This window comes from Hordeum vulgare, chromosome 6H, assembly GCF_904849725.1.
Source record: "Hordeum vulgare subsp. vulgare chromosome 6H, MorexV3_pseudomolecules_assembly, whole genome shotgun sequence".
NCBI classification, from domain to species: Eukaryota; Viridiplantae; Streptophyta; class Magnoliopsida; order Poales; family Poaceae; genus Hordeum; species Hordeum vulgare.
The window spans coordinates 217805224-217819184 of record NC_058523.1 but is presented as its reverse complement, the minus strand read 5'-3'; positions in this window follow the sequence as shown (position 1 = coordinate 217819184).

Sequence of the window (13961 nt, the reverse complement as noted above, 5' to 3'; positions counted from 1 at the left end):
TCCTGAGCAGCTTGGTTACTTTCTCCCTCATCATTGCCATGGGCACGGTTGATCCTGGTGATCACCATCCTGACAACAAACTCACAGCTTAGACTAAATTGGCATCAACTCTAGCAAAAGAGTTACGAAATGCACTGAACAATATGGTATGGGGAAATAAACATCCGAACATCATGCTAACAGGCAAACTGCTATATACGCCCCATGGTTCATACACACCATAACATAGTTCAGTACAAACTAAAGCTGAAGAGCAAACTACTGAAAACATGATACTACTCATCAGAGGCATTCCAAGCTTCCTATACATTATTTATCTAAGCCTCCAGAACTCATCTCACACCTCAGTCTATTCCACAAGACACACATGATTGTGGTAAATATAACTGCTACAGTACTACTACACCACTCATGATCTCAGTTATCCGCATAGAACAACTCATACAGGTTTCCCCCGTGACCCGGGAGCTGAACCTGAGGATCACGAAAGACTAGCCTATGATCCCTGGGAACCATATGGACACGGGTGTGGCCTAGGTCCCCTAAATGGCGGCAACAGACGTCCACGACGAGGGGTGACACCTCCAACGGCAGGCCAATCAACGTGAGCTGGCAGATGAGTTCGTACTAGATCTAGCATCTCCAAGTCTCCATAGCCCGTATGCACGATAGGTGGTAGCTACGTCAAAGCTGTCCATAGGCGAGCATGAGTGGCATATAGCTCCAGTCGAAGAGCACGAGCATCTCGGTCCCTATTTTCAAACATCTGGGTGGTAACCTATAGTATCGGATCCTCCAAAGAAGAATCATAGTAGGCTCCACTGAGATAACCTTCTTCTCCTGGCAGAGAAGCTGGGATGTAGCAAAACTCAAAATTCTGTAAGAGTGCATGATTTCCTCTCATGATGGTCAACATCGAGTAGGCAACATCGTGGACTTCCATGTCAATGGTAACCCCCAATTCATAAGACCAACGGATTGGTTCCACAACTCCAGGGTAGCTTGGATACACCCTGACAGTACACAAATACCGACTCTCATTAAAATCCCGGTACTGCTCCTCCGTTGTATACTCTGGGCACCAGCGGTAACCGGCTACTGACATCACCCGGACTAGCATAGCCGTGTGACCCGGCACATCAATGCACCTGGTCAAACGGACCACCTGACGAGAAGGACGAGGAGGCATCTGAAATAGAGAATAATGCAAGGCATTAGAGCTCTAGGAACAAAATCGGGCACCATAACGGTTGTAAATGCTCAAAAACAATTTTGAGACATCCTGCAAAAGATTGGATAGCATAACCACTCAAATGTCAAGTTCAAATTCCATGGTCAACAATTTTTCCTATAAGCCTACGGAGTAGAAACACGTGAACCTAAAATATAGATCAGAAGCCTAGTTCTTAACCACCGTGGAATAGGTAAGGTTGACTAGAATATCACATCTTGAGAAGAGAAACAGAAAGCCTTACGTTCCCTTGCACAAACAATTCCCTTATATATAACTAAAGCAATTCTAGACTCAACTTCGACTAGTTTGGCTTGGTAATCCTACAGTTAGTCAGGCTCTGATAAGAATGATGTCTGGACCCCGATCCTAAGCCATAGGAATCCAGCCTATAACCCATTCCATCACTTTGCAGTCTCACGCACGGTTAACCCCACGGTTGCCACCTTACCTTGGCTGCGACCGTTTGTGTCTTTTGACTCGCGTATGCAAATGTGTCACTAGCGTTCCAATGTCAAAGAACCCGGGTCGACATAACTAGTTATAAACCCAAGTGGCACGACCGTACAGAGATAGTCATACATAACCCAGCAAAGCAGGTGTCGGTCATTAGCGTGTGTAGACGAGTCGTACCAAGCTACAAGGACTCCATTACACCGCGAGACATTTCCCCGGAGGGACAGACACAGTGGCTAAAAAGGATAAATGCCGGTCAACCAGTGTGTCCGGAGCAGTAGCAAGCTACTAAGGCTCAGTGGAATCACAAAGGGGCATTTCTCTGTAAGGAGTACTACTAAAGGCGCACAACTAGGTGTCGAACCCCATACATATCGCAGCACATCACACGTACGCATAACATACTCAATATGCATAGATACGACAATGTCATCACAACATAACAATAAAACAACACAACATTTATTTAGAAGGGTTAGAAGGGCCTTGCCTAATAAGTTCATACAGGTAGGGGTCACATGATCCGACACTCAAGTCTTACACACTAATTCATACAGGCCATGCAGAAGCATTAAAGTTGTCATCGTTGACATCTAGATAGAACCCACCAGCTGGATCGTGGGTGTCTTCTGCAACAATTATTAAGCAAACATGAGTATGGAAGTATTTTGCAAGACTTTAGGACAGATCTATCTTCTCATGCACATGTATCAATAAAGGGGTAGTGGGGTATCATGCGGCAGGCCAGCTTTGACTCTTGGCTAACCTGTACTACGACTACAAGTATTTTTAATAAGCTTTGAGAAGTCGTACATGGGTCCACTATCTCCACAACAATACACCACCATGGATCCTTTGCCGTCTCCCTACGGAAATGCCATCCATGGTACTCACGCTTATCCTGATACTTTTATGAGTAGCCATTAAAGTTATCTATGAACAACATATGTCTCCAAGTAGTCCATATCCAAGGACGCGACTATTCAAATAGATCATAACCCTGCAGCGGTCTACTTCTTCACACAAGCTCTCGCCACTTATCGCCATGTGCACTTCATGCACCTCGGCAACCTTCAAATGGAAGCTAGTGAGGGAGTCGGCCATGATCGTTAACCACACTAACACCTAGTCCAGGTTTATCGCCTATTTGAGAGTGAACTCGCAAGAAGTCCGACCGAAGTTTCCGCTACGGCCCCAAACGATGTGCGCAGGGTTCCCAAGCCCACCATCCGGGTGCCACTTGGTACACCGTGCCACTGCCTACCGCGTCACAGTCCACCTCTAAGGTCAACACTGTGCATGACTTCCAGCATATGCTATAAGCACCAGAAATTACCTGCAACTCCTCGACCGAGTATTAGACGATTAATAAGCGGAGAGGGGTCGAGTTACCGGGACCCAATGTGTGGTAGTATCTCGTCTCGGATCACATAGACGGAACTCAGTTCCTAAGGACGGTCCCAATGAGACAACCTGCCATGTACTCCTACATGGCCTCTAATCGGCACCTTTACCAAATCAGGTTCAACAATTAATATTTTGTCACTAGCACACATTCATTCATTCATGTTCATCACCCAGATGAAACATACCTAACACAACTCTAAGCATAGCAAGCATAGTAGGATAAAGCACATCATGGCTCAAGCAACTACTAGGTATGCTAGGTTGCAAGGTTTAGCTATTTACTATGACAATGACAGGTTCAGCTACCGAAGTAAAAGCATTTAAAACATTTTTGTCCTAATGCAATAAGTGAGAGCAGGAACGAGAACATGGGATTTTATCGGGATGATCAAAAATGGTGCTTGCCTTGTGGATCAGCGGAAGGATACATTCCTTCACTCGGATACTGCTGAGTATCCTGTGGAGCGGGGCCTACCAAACAAACAATCACAATCAATTCACAGCAAGTGCAACAGTATGATGCATGATCATGGCATGACAATAATATGATGGATGAGCTAATGCAACTATAAATAGTTTGGTTTGAAGCTGGTTTGAAACATAGTTTCAAATGCCACTTCAAATAGTTATTTCCATATATTCTTTTAATTGATTTGACCTGATGCTTAGATATAACTTGTTCTAACATGCATGAAAATAGCACCATTGGATTCTTTATATTTTTCTGATCAATTTTCATATATAAATTATTTTAATCTGGGTTACAGTTTAATTTCTATGAATTTTAAAAGTTTTAGATTATTTCTGGAATTATTTTTATTACAGAATTCTATTTATTGCGCCAGCATGACATCAACACTTCATCATCTGGGCTAACTAGCCGCTACAAGTCAGACCTGACTAGTGGGTTCCACTCGTCAGTGTCTCTGGCTTAAATCAATTTATAATTTAAGTTAATTAACTAATTAACAGGGCTGGGCCCACATGTCAGTCACTAATTAGAGTTTTACTAATTTATTATTTTTATTTAGTTTTATAAAATTTTATCCAGAGGCTAGCACCACCTATCATGGAATCAGGGGGTCAATCCCACCGACGGTGAGATCGAGCTCACCGGCGGTGAGCCTCCGGCGACAACAAGGATGGCGGAGGGTATCAGAAATGCATCTTTGCCGACCATTTGAGTGGCGAAGGTCACTGGAAGAACGACCACTAGCTTGTGAGTCCGTTGGTGCCAGCCCCCGGGGCTGGGGTCACCAGAATCGGTGCCGACGACGAGCTCGGCGGCTGCCGGAACTCGGGCCTCGTCAAGGTCTTCAAAACAGGGCTCAAAACAAGCGGAGCTTGGCTGCTATAGCATCTATGCGACGAGCTGGAGCTGCTGGTGGCCTCCGAAGGACCAGCCGATCATCGTAGCATCTCCGGCGACGAGCTCCTGTGGCGGATCTCATCGGGCTTAGGTGGAATCGTGCTAGGGTTAGGTAAAGAGGGGGAAAACGGCAGGAATGGAATCCCCATCTCATAGAGAGGGTAGTGGCGCCGAGAACGAGCTCGGAGACGGCTTGGAGACGGCGAATCGACGACGGCGAGCTCACTGGACGGAGGTTGAAGACGATGGCTTGACAACGTTCCAGGGGCTCTCGGTGACATTTCTTCGCTTGTGGAGCTGCGGGACGTCAAGGCAGAGCGTTTGCTGGGCTTAGAGGCGAGGTTGGGTGGCTGGAACAGGCTGGCGACAGCGAGCTCGAGCACTAAACTTGGCGGGTAGAGAGGGAGAAGAGGGAGAGAGCGAATGGCGAGGTGAGAGTGTCGGGGATGGATTCACAAAGAGCTTATCCGCGATGCCAGCGCGACGGAGGAGCCAGGCATTCATGCAGCTGCGTGCTGCGGCCGGAGAGAGCAGCGGCCACCTCCCCCTTTGCCGACTGGCAAACGAAGAATACGACATGGGAGAGGAGGTGGGCTGGCCCTGGGCGATAGGTAAGCCTCTTCCCTCTATTTATTTTTATATTTTTTTGTGTTTTGTAATTCAGACATTTGTTTTATTTATTTTTGGCTCCAAACTATTCCTAAAACATTGAATATATTTTTGGGCATTTATTTGAATTATATCCAAGCCCCACAAAAAGATTCAACATTTTATAATAACTAAATTAGTTGTAGCTATTTGTTTTGGTAATTTTTAGTGGCTTTTGGGAATTAAACAAAATGCCAAAAATGTTTTAAAAATAATATTCATCCCTGTAATGCTGTTGCTAACATTTAACAGAAAATATTAACATTTTTGAAGGCCATTTTGGGTTCATTGAAAATACACATCATTTGAATTGGTTTAGTTAGGGTGTGGTGCTAGGGTTTATTCAATCCCCATTTCATTTTTAATGCAAAATAAAATATGATGCACAATCTAGCTAAACAACAAGTAGTGAAATCTAGGGGTGTGACACTTTGTCATCGCCCAATTGTTGTATAGCTGCTAGGATGTTTGTGTTGGAAATATGCCTTAGAGGCAATAATAAATTAGTTATTATTATATTTCTTTGTTCATGATAATCGTTTATTATCCATGCTATAATTGTATTGATTGGAAACACAGTGCATGTGTGGGATACATAGACAAAACACTGTCCCTAGTAAGCCTCTAGTTGACTAGCTCGTTGATCAAAGATGGTCAAGGTTTCCCGACCATAGGCTAGTGTTGTCACTCGATAACGGGATCACATCATTAGGATAATCATGTGATGGACTAGACCCAAACTAATAGATGTAGCATGTTGATCGTGTCATTTTGTTGCTACTGTTTTATGCATGTCAAGTATTTGTTCCTATGACCATGAGATCATATAACTCACTGACACCGGAGGAATGCTTTGTGTGTATCAAATGTCGCAACGTAACTGGGTGACTATAAAGATGCTCTACAGGTATCTCCGAAGGTGTTCGTTGAGTTAGTATGGATCGAGACTGGGATTTGCCACTCCGTGTGACGGAGAGGTATCTCGGGGCCCACTCGGTAATACAACATCACACACAAGCCTTGCAAGCAATGTGACTTAGTGTAAGTTCCGGGAACTTGTATTACGGAACGAGTACATAGACTTGCCGGTAAACGAGATTGATATAGGTATGCGGATACTGACGATCGAATCTCGGGCAAGTAACATACAGAAGGACAAAGGGAATGACATACGGGATTATATGAATCCTTGGCACTAAGGTTCAAACGAGAAGATCTTCATAGAATATGTAGGATCCAATATGGGCATCCAGGTCCCGCTATTGGATATTGACCGAGGAGTCACTCGGGTCATGTCTACATAGTTCTCGAACCCGCAGGGTCTGCACACTTAAGGTTCGACGTTGTTTTCTGCGTATTTGAGTTTTATGGTTGGTTACTGAATATTGTTCGGAGTCCTGGATAAGATCACGGATGTCACGAGGGTTTCCGGAATGGTCCGGAAACGAAGATTGATATATAGAATGATTCATTTGGTTACCGGAAGGTTTTCGGGCATTACCGGTAATGTACCGGGAATGACGAATGGGTTCCGGATCTTCACCGGGAGGGGGGACCACCCACCCGGGAGGGCCCAAGGACCTTGGGGTTGGCTCACCAAGTAGGTGAGGTCAGCCCAAGGCTGTCTTGCGCAAGAGAGAAAGAAAAACCAAAAGAAGAGAGAAAAAAGGGAAAGGTGGGAAAGAAGAGAAGGACTCCACCTTCCAATCGACTAGGATTGGAGGAGGACTCCTCCCCCCCTTGGTGGCGCAGCCCTTGGGGCTCCTTGAGCCTCAAGGCAAGCCGCCCCTCCCCTCCTCCTATATATATGGAGCTATTAGGGCTGATTTGAGACAACTTTTGCCACGGCAGCCCGACCACATACCTCCATGGTTTTTCCGCTAGATCGCGTTTCTGCGGAGCTCGGGCGGAGCCCTGCTGAGATTAGATCACCACCAACCTCCGGAGCGCCGTCATGCTGTCGGAGAACTCAGCTACCTCTCTGTCTCTCTTGCAGGATCAAGAAGGCCGATATCATCATCGAGCTGTACGTGTGCTGAACGCGGAGGTGCCGTCCGTTCGGCACTAGATCACAGCGGATCGTGGGACAGATCGCGGGACGGTTCGTGGGACGGTTCCCGGGACGGATCGAGGGACGTGAGGACGTTCCACTACATCAACCGCATTTCTTAACGCTTCTGCTGTGCGATCTACAAGGGTACGTAGATCGGTAATCCCCTCTCGTAGATGGACATCACCATGATAGGACTTCGTGCACGTAGGAATTTTTTTGTTTCCATGCGACGTTCCCCAACAGTTTGTGCATGTTCACCATATTTTCTCTATCATTCTTATTGTGTGAGCATGTTGGTCTGCATGTGTTTCTTCATTTGAGGAAATCCATTTGTTGTTATTTGGCTCTTGATTTATATTTTGCCAATTGGATGGACAAGAATGCCTAGGACTCTTCTCTAGCTATCTATGCTATCTCATCTCAAGTTCTATTCGTGCTTCATCACAAAACTTGAACAAGCACTTGTGGATCCCTCTGTGTGAAATTGCACTCGGAGTTCCGTATCGTCAAAGCCCGACTTCCAAAACTTCTTTGGAAATCTCGGTGAGTCCAACTTCACAAAATTAGTTCCACTGAATTTCCAAAGCTGATCTGGTTTTTCCATCTTGGTACCACCAAAATCACAAACTCGGTTACACCGAGTTTCCGTGTCAGATGACATTATAGGAACTCGGTGACACCGATTTCGTAATATCGGTGACATAGATAGTGAAAGGGTATATATTCCAGCAGACCGGATCTTTGATTTATTTTGTCAAAGCCGTTTCCTCTCGAGCCCTACGCTGCCCCGTGGACCCCTGGTCGTCACCCATGACTCCCCGTGTGTCTTCGCCGCTAGGATTCACCACTATCGACGGATTCTTCACGACCGTCATTGCCGTCGGCGGACCGTCGCCGAGTTAGATTACAGATCCGCCCCTTTCTTTTGTGCTTCCCTGATCTATCTCATCCGCATTATAATTCTTATCCACAAGCCACAGTGTGCAATTCTCTCCATCCACCATATGCTCCTCTAGATTAGAGAACGAGGAAGTTTTCAGGGTTAGCCTTCCGCTGAACTGATCTCGGTGCCTCCAAGTTGCAAAAGTCGATCCCACCAATTTGAATCTAGGGTTACGGAGAATGGACTCGCTGAGACCAAGTTGTCAATTTTTGTGCCATCGAAAGTGATGACCAAGTTTCTGTTAAGGAGTGTATTTGTCTCGCTCATTCCAAAAATTCAAACTCGGTGCTACCGAAATGTGATGTGCAGAATGTTAAACCAAAGGATTTATTTGTTCCAATTTTTGAAAACATTTGAATTTAGTGATGCTCAACCCTTCTGTCTTTCCTCTATCTATTTCACAGGTTTTGTTGTTTGCAGCTGAGTTTCTTCTTGTCTGCCAAGATATCTAGATCACATGATAGTAAGAATGATTTCAGAGAGCCAAGTGTTGAGATGGACTCAGACACTAGTCGAGAGAAGAGTGACTCTGACCCTGGATCCTATAGCTCCCATGGATTGCACAAGGAAGCCACCAGGTAGAGGAAGAAACTAAATTCCAACGAAGAAAACTCAAAATTTGTGTCGGAGGAAATTTCAACTCCTCCTATGGCTCCAAGGAAGACTATCAGGAAAGAATCCGCTAAACCTGCTGAGCTGAGAGCACCTGAATCTGCAAGGCAGAGCACAACACTTTCCACTGATAAACTTTCCAGGAAGGCTGGTGTGAAGAGGCTTCACAGGGAGCGGACAGTTCATCTTGTTGGGAGAAAGAATTTCATGTATGAGGACCATAAAGAAGATGCTAGTGAAGATGAAATCGCAGCTCCTCCTAAGAAGAACCTCATGGCCGATGCCATGAAATCTGATCCCAAGCCTACTGCCCAGGCTAAGAAAGTTGTAGCTCGGAGAAAGACTACAAAAGACATTCCTGTATCTTCCAAGGAGAAAGGCCCTGCTTCGAGTGCCCCTACTGCAGAAGAGGCAGAAGATGAGAATGCACCTGTTCTCAGGAAGCTGCGACCAACCCTTCCAGTACACAATGATGCTCACCTAGTAGCAGAGGATACAAGGAAGAGGAAGGATGCATGTTTGAGGAAGTGGGGAGATATTGATCCATATGCTGTCAGAAGTAGAACTGTTGTTGATCCAAGGTTTCACACTAAGGAACAACAAGATTTTTATGAGACTATCCTATTTAACAAGAGTCCAGCTGTCGGCGATATGATGTATGTTGACTGGGTATATATCAAGGGCAATGAAAATTTCTTTCCCCATGTCCAAGAAAATTTCAAGCTAGTGGACATTGAAGACATTGTTGGAAAAGACATGACCCCATGGAATGCTGAGTTGATCATGCAATTTTACTCAAATGTTCATTTCTATGGAGATGGTTCTTTGGTCTGGATGATAGATGGTCACAAATATGAGTCTACGATTGATGAGTGGGTCACTATAATTGGTGCTCCCAAGAAGAAAGAGAGTGATGTGGATGTGTATTCTGGAGCGAAGATGAGCCACAACACCATGGCAAATATGTACAACCAATTCCTCACAAGTTTTTGGCAAGTCACAAGATGGGTTCAGTGTACTTTTTGCAAGAAGGGATACCCACCACTAACACCATTCTAAGACACACCTTGATGCCTAAATAAGGTGACGATAGGATGATTCCAGGACACTCCGTCAATCTACTCCACCATTTGGACTCTCGCACTTGATTCAGAGAGATGGATTTGACAGTAGAACTATCTGGAGGACTGCTGCTGATCAGAAAAGATCATGCGGATATGCCCCTTACATTCAGATGCTTATCAATGCCAAGCTAAGTAAGCATGCATATCTTCTTGATCATCCCCATCTACCCCTTCAACCAGAATTTGAAGACAATGTTGTGGTGATGGATGAAAATGATCCCAGCTCAGCTATAGCAAAAATGGCAGCACAGGCAACAGAATTTGAGGCTGCTAGAAATGAGCCACCACGAGTTCCACAGCTCAAAACTAAAGCAGAGAAAATGGCATTTCTAGTTAGCTCTGTCCAAGGCATGGATAAGAACATCCAGGAGATACTTCAAAGTCAAAAAAGCCTTGAGAGAGTTGTGGAAACTAAGTTTCTTGACATGGATGTAAAGGTTACTAAGTTGACCACTATAGTCAAATAACTTCAACATGAAGTTTACTAAGTGGAGATCCAGCACTCAGATGATGAAGATGATGATGAAGAAGAGTCACCTCCTCTCACTATTACATAGTTCACCACTCAGCCTAGATCACCTACTATTCCTGCTGAGGAGACAAGACAGACATCTTCAGCTCAAGCATCAGCACCTTCAGCACGAGCTCCAGCTCAAGCACTTCCAGTATCGACTCCTCCAGCTACAAGACACTCAACACATGCCTTTGTGGACACCTTTCTGTCGACTCCGTCATCAGGTGCCCAGAGACACGAGTAGTGCTATACTTTATAACTTTTTGGTAACTTGTTGACAAAGGGGGAGAAATGTATAGATCATAGACTGAGAGAGAGAGAGAGAGAGCTTTTGACTTTATTTGCTCTCATTTGGTTTCAAAAACTTTTGTCTTTGGGATGACTTTATCGCGTTATCTGTGTTTGATCATACGCTTTACCTGGTTGATGCTACATTATTATCCTTTTAGCTATCCATGTGCTGATCATTCACTTATCTTTTTGGTGTCATGTGCATTGCTATTCATTCTTACCATGTATGCGCACCATCAAGATGTATGTGACATGGAAGAGTAACCCATGATCCTAATCGATTGTGCATTTGCATGCAAACACACATTTTAAATAATGCACAAATATAGGGGGAGGTCTTGATTTTCACATTCTTCTCAAAGCGTTGATGCTAATCATTGATTATATATTTTGTCGAAGATTTGATATATATGTTGTCACCAATTACCAAAAATGGGGAGATTGAAAGCACAATTGCCCCCTTGGGTGGTTTTGATAATTTATCACAACATATGCATCAATGGACTAATATGTTCTCCAAAGATGCTATGGCTAAAGGCTTATGTGGATATTCCCATTGATGCTAGAAACGAGTAATATTGGCTCAAGCTTCAAGCTAAGTGTCGGATTTCGGGCTCCGCAAAACCCTAAGGATTCCAACTCAGGGGCGCGTGCGGAGACCGTGTTGCAGATACAGTTCCTCGGCTCGTTACTCGATGGGCAAGGCAAAGAACTCACTCGATGGTGAGGAAGGCACAGAACACAACAATTTACCCAGGTTCGGGCCGCTCGGAAGCGTAAAACCCTACTCCTGCTTTTGTCGATTGGATCTCGTAGAGGTTGAGGTATGAACTGATATAGCGTTATTCGGCGTCCTATGCCTAGGTTGCCTCAGCGGTGGAATCGTGGGTGAGTGAAATGGTTTTAGGGCTGGATCCCCCTCTACAAAGCAACCTATCCCCATTTATAGTGGCGGCCCCCAGTCCTCTTCCCTTATCATTTTAGCGGGAAGAGATCCCACAGTGGCCAATTTTGAAGGGGGACACGGGAACGTGCTCCCCTGCCTAAAGGTGGTCTTCGCCTGCAAAGTGGTTGCCCGAGCCACAGGGTTGACGTTCGCCTTGCTGGGGGGCGGTGGTGGCTTGGTTACACCGAAGTGGAAACATTTGGAAGATGCCTTCGGGTCCCACGTACGTCCTTACCTCCTTCGCACCAACGGGGACGCTGCACGACCCTGTCATTTCTGATTCGTCTGTCCTTCCTCTGCGTCATCCTTGACTCCGGAGCCCAGACGTTTCCTAGGAATGTCCGCCGCTCCAGAGGGGTCCTGAGGAGGCGCCCTAAAGGTCTTGATGTTGTTCTTCCTCGTGAGGCTTGCCCCTCACAAGGGCCTTGCCTCGAGCGGCGTCAAGCCTGCCGATGCTTGGTTGATCAAGTAGGCCAGACCTGCTCCTAGGCTGCTTCATGGAGAAGCCTTGGGGGCAGTCTGAAGTGTCGCGGGCCCTAAAGGTCTATGGACCAGGCTGCACACGAGCGCCGCGCAGCCTAGTGGCAACACTCCATTTCCCGAGGCGCCCGGAGGTGCGCCTGGTCAAACTGATGTGACGCCTGGATGCTGCTCCAACCATCATTGCTCCTTGGTGGCGACGTATGTGCATGCGCCACGCGTATGTGTCCCCTCACGAATCGCACAGGCCCGGGGACGCGAAGGGACGCCAACTCTGTCTCGGCTTCTTATTTAACCCGGCGGGGCGATAAGGCTTATATCGTCCCAGTCTTCTTCGTCTTCCATTTTGAGCCCTCCACTTTCTTAGCATGGCATGAATGAGGAGGTTCTCCGCCGTCAAGAAGGGGAAGACTTCTGCTGAGGCTCTTGCTGCCCCACCTACCAAGTGGGGCCGAGGCCGCCCCCGTAAGTGCGCGGTGGTGTCGGTGCGGCCTTTTGGCAGGCCCAGTTGTGGCTCCGCCCTTCCCGGAATCACAATCGGCGGCGCCGATGGTGCGCCAGCGAGCGCGAGTGCATGCGGTGGCCATGGTGGAAGGTCTGTGGTGGCCACCCGGCCACCGCGCCCGTGATCCCATTCGGCCGACACAGAGATGTAGTTCGTGACGTGGGTGGACAAGCCGGGGATCTCCTGGTTCCGGCTCCCATGATTCTTCGTGAAGGCAATGCCACCCGAAGGGCTCTCGGGCCTGTGGCTGTAGACCGACGGCTGCTGCGGCGGGGCGTCCTGGGTGGAGGTCGATGTCACCCCCCTCGGCTACGTGTATCAGACCCGCGGGTGGTAGGCATTCGCCCGTGCCCGAGGCTTGAAGGGGAGGCGCTACCTCCACTTAAAGTACGATGGGGAGGCGGCGCTCTTCGTCAAGATCTTTGGGGACGAGGGCGAGCGTCTCGGTTGCTTCCCGGAGGACGCCGGCCGCGGCGATCCCATCGATGAGCCCGTCTCCGGCGATGGGCGCTGCACCTCCGGTAGCAGCGACACCCCCTTAGGAAGGAGCCCGGACGACAACAGCTACAGAAGCTACTACGAGTCGCCTCGCCGCCGTGCCCGGACCTCGAGGATGAGCCCCAAGCGCGGAGTCGCCCGCCCGCTCCTACAGAGCCTGTGAAGGAGGAGAAGGACACGGACTGAGGTTCGTTGTGCAGGTGTCGGACGTCCGCATCAACAACCCTCATCCGGGATCTCCAACGCTAGCTCTCTCCTCCATGCTTTTGGTCCTGCATCCATGAATACTAGAATAGGCCCTTCGGGAATGTAATGGATTTGGGCACCCATCTGTTTTGTTAGTACTCTTACTTATCTGTTAGTTCAGATACTTAGCTTGGCATGCTTGGAGTGAACTACTACTGCAACAAAAGACCTTCCAACGGCGCCAGAAACACGTGCTGACGGGAGACTGTTCTTGTCTTGATATTCCTCAGCAACGGCACCAGGAATCCATCTGCTACGGCTACGCCTTAAGGGACTTCCTAGGAAAATATGCAAAGGATTTCCCCCGTGGCCTTGGAGCCTTGCGTTGGTGTTCCCTCAAAGCGGAAAGGGTGATGTAGCGCAGCGGTGGTAAGTATTTCCCTCAGTTTGAGAACCAAGGTATCGATCCAGTGAAGGAGTATCACAAGTACCTGCACAAACACAAAAAGGTTGCTCCCAACGGTATGAAGGGGTTGTCAATCCATTATAGATTGTTTGCCAAGTGAGAACTGAAAGCAACAAAGTAACAAAGCAAAGTAAAAGCAAAAGTGGAAACGTCAGGTGTGAATAGACCGGGGGGCCGTAGTGTTTACTAGTGGCTTCTCTCATGAAAGCAAGTAGACGGTGGGTGAACAAAT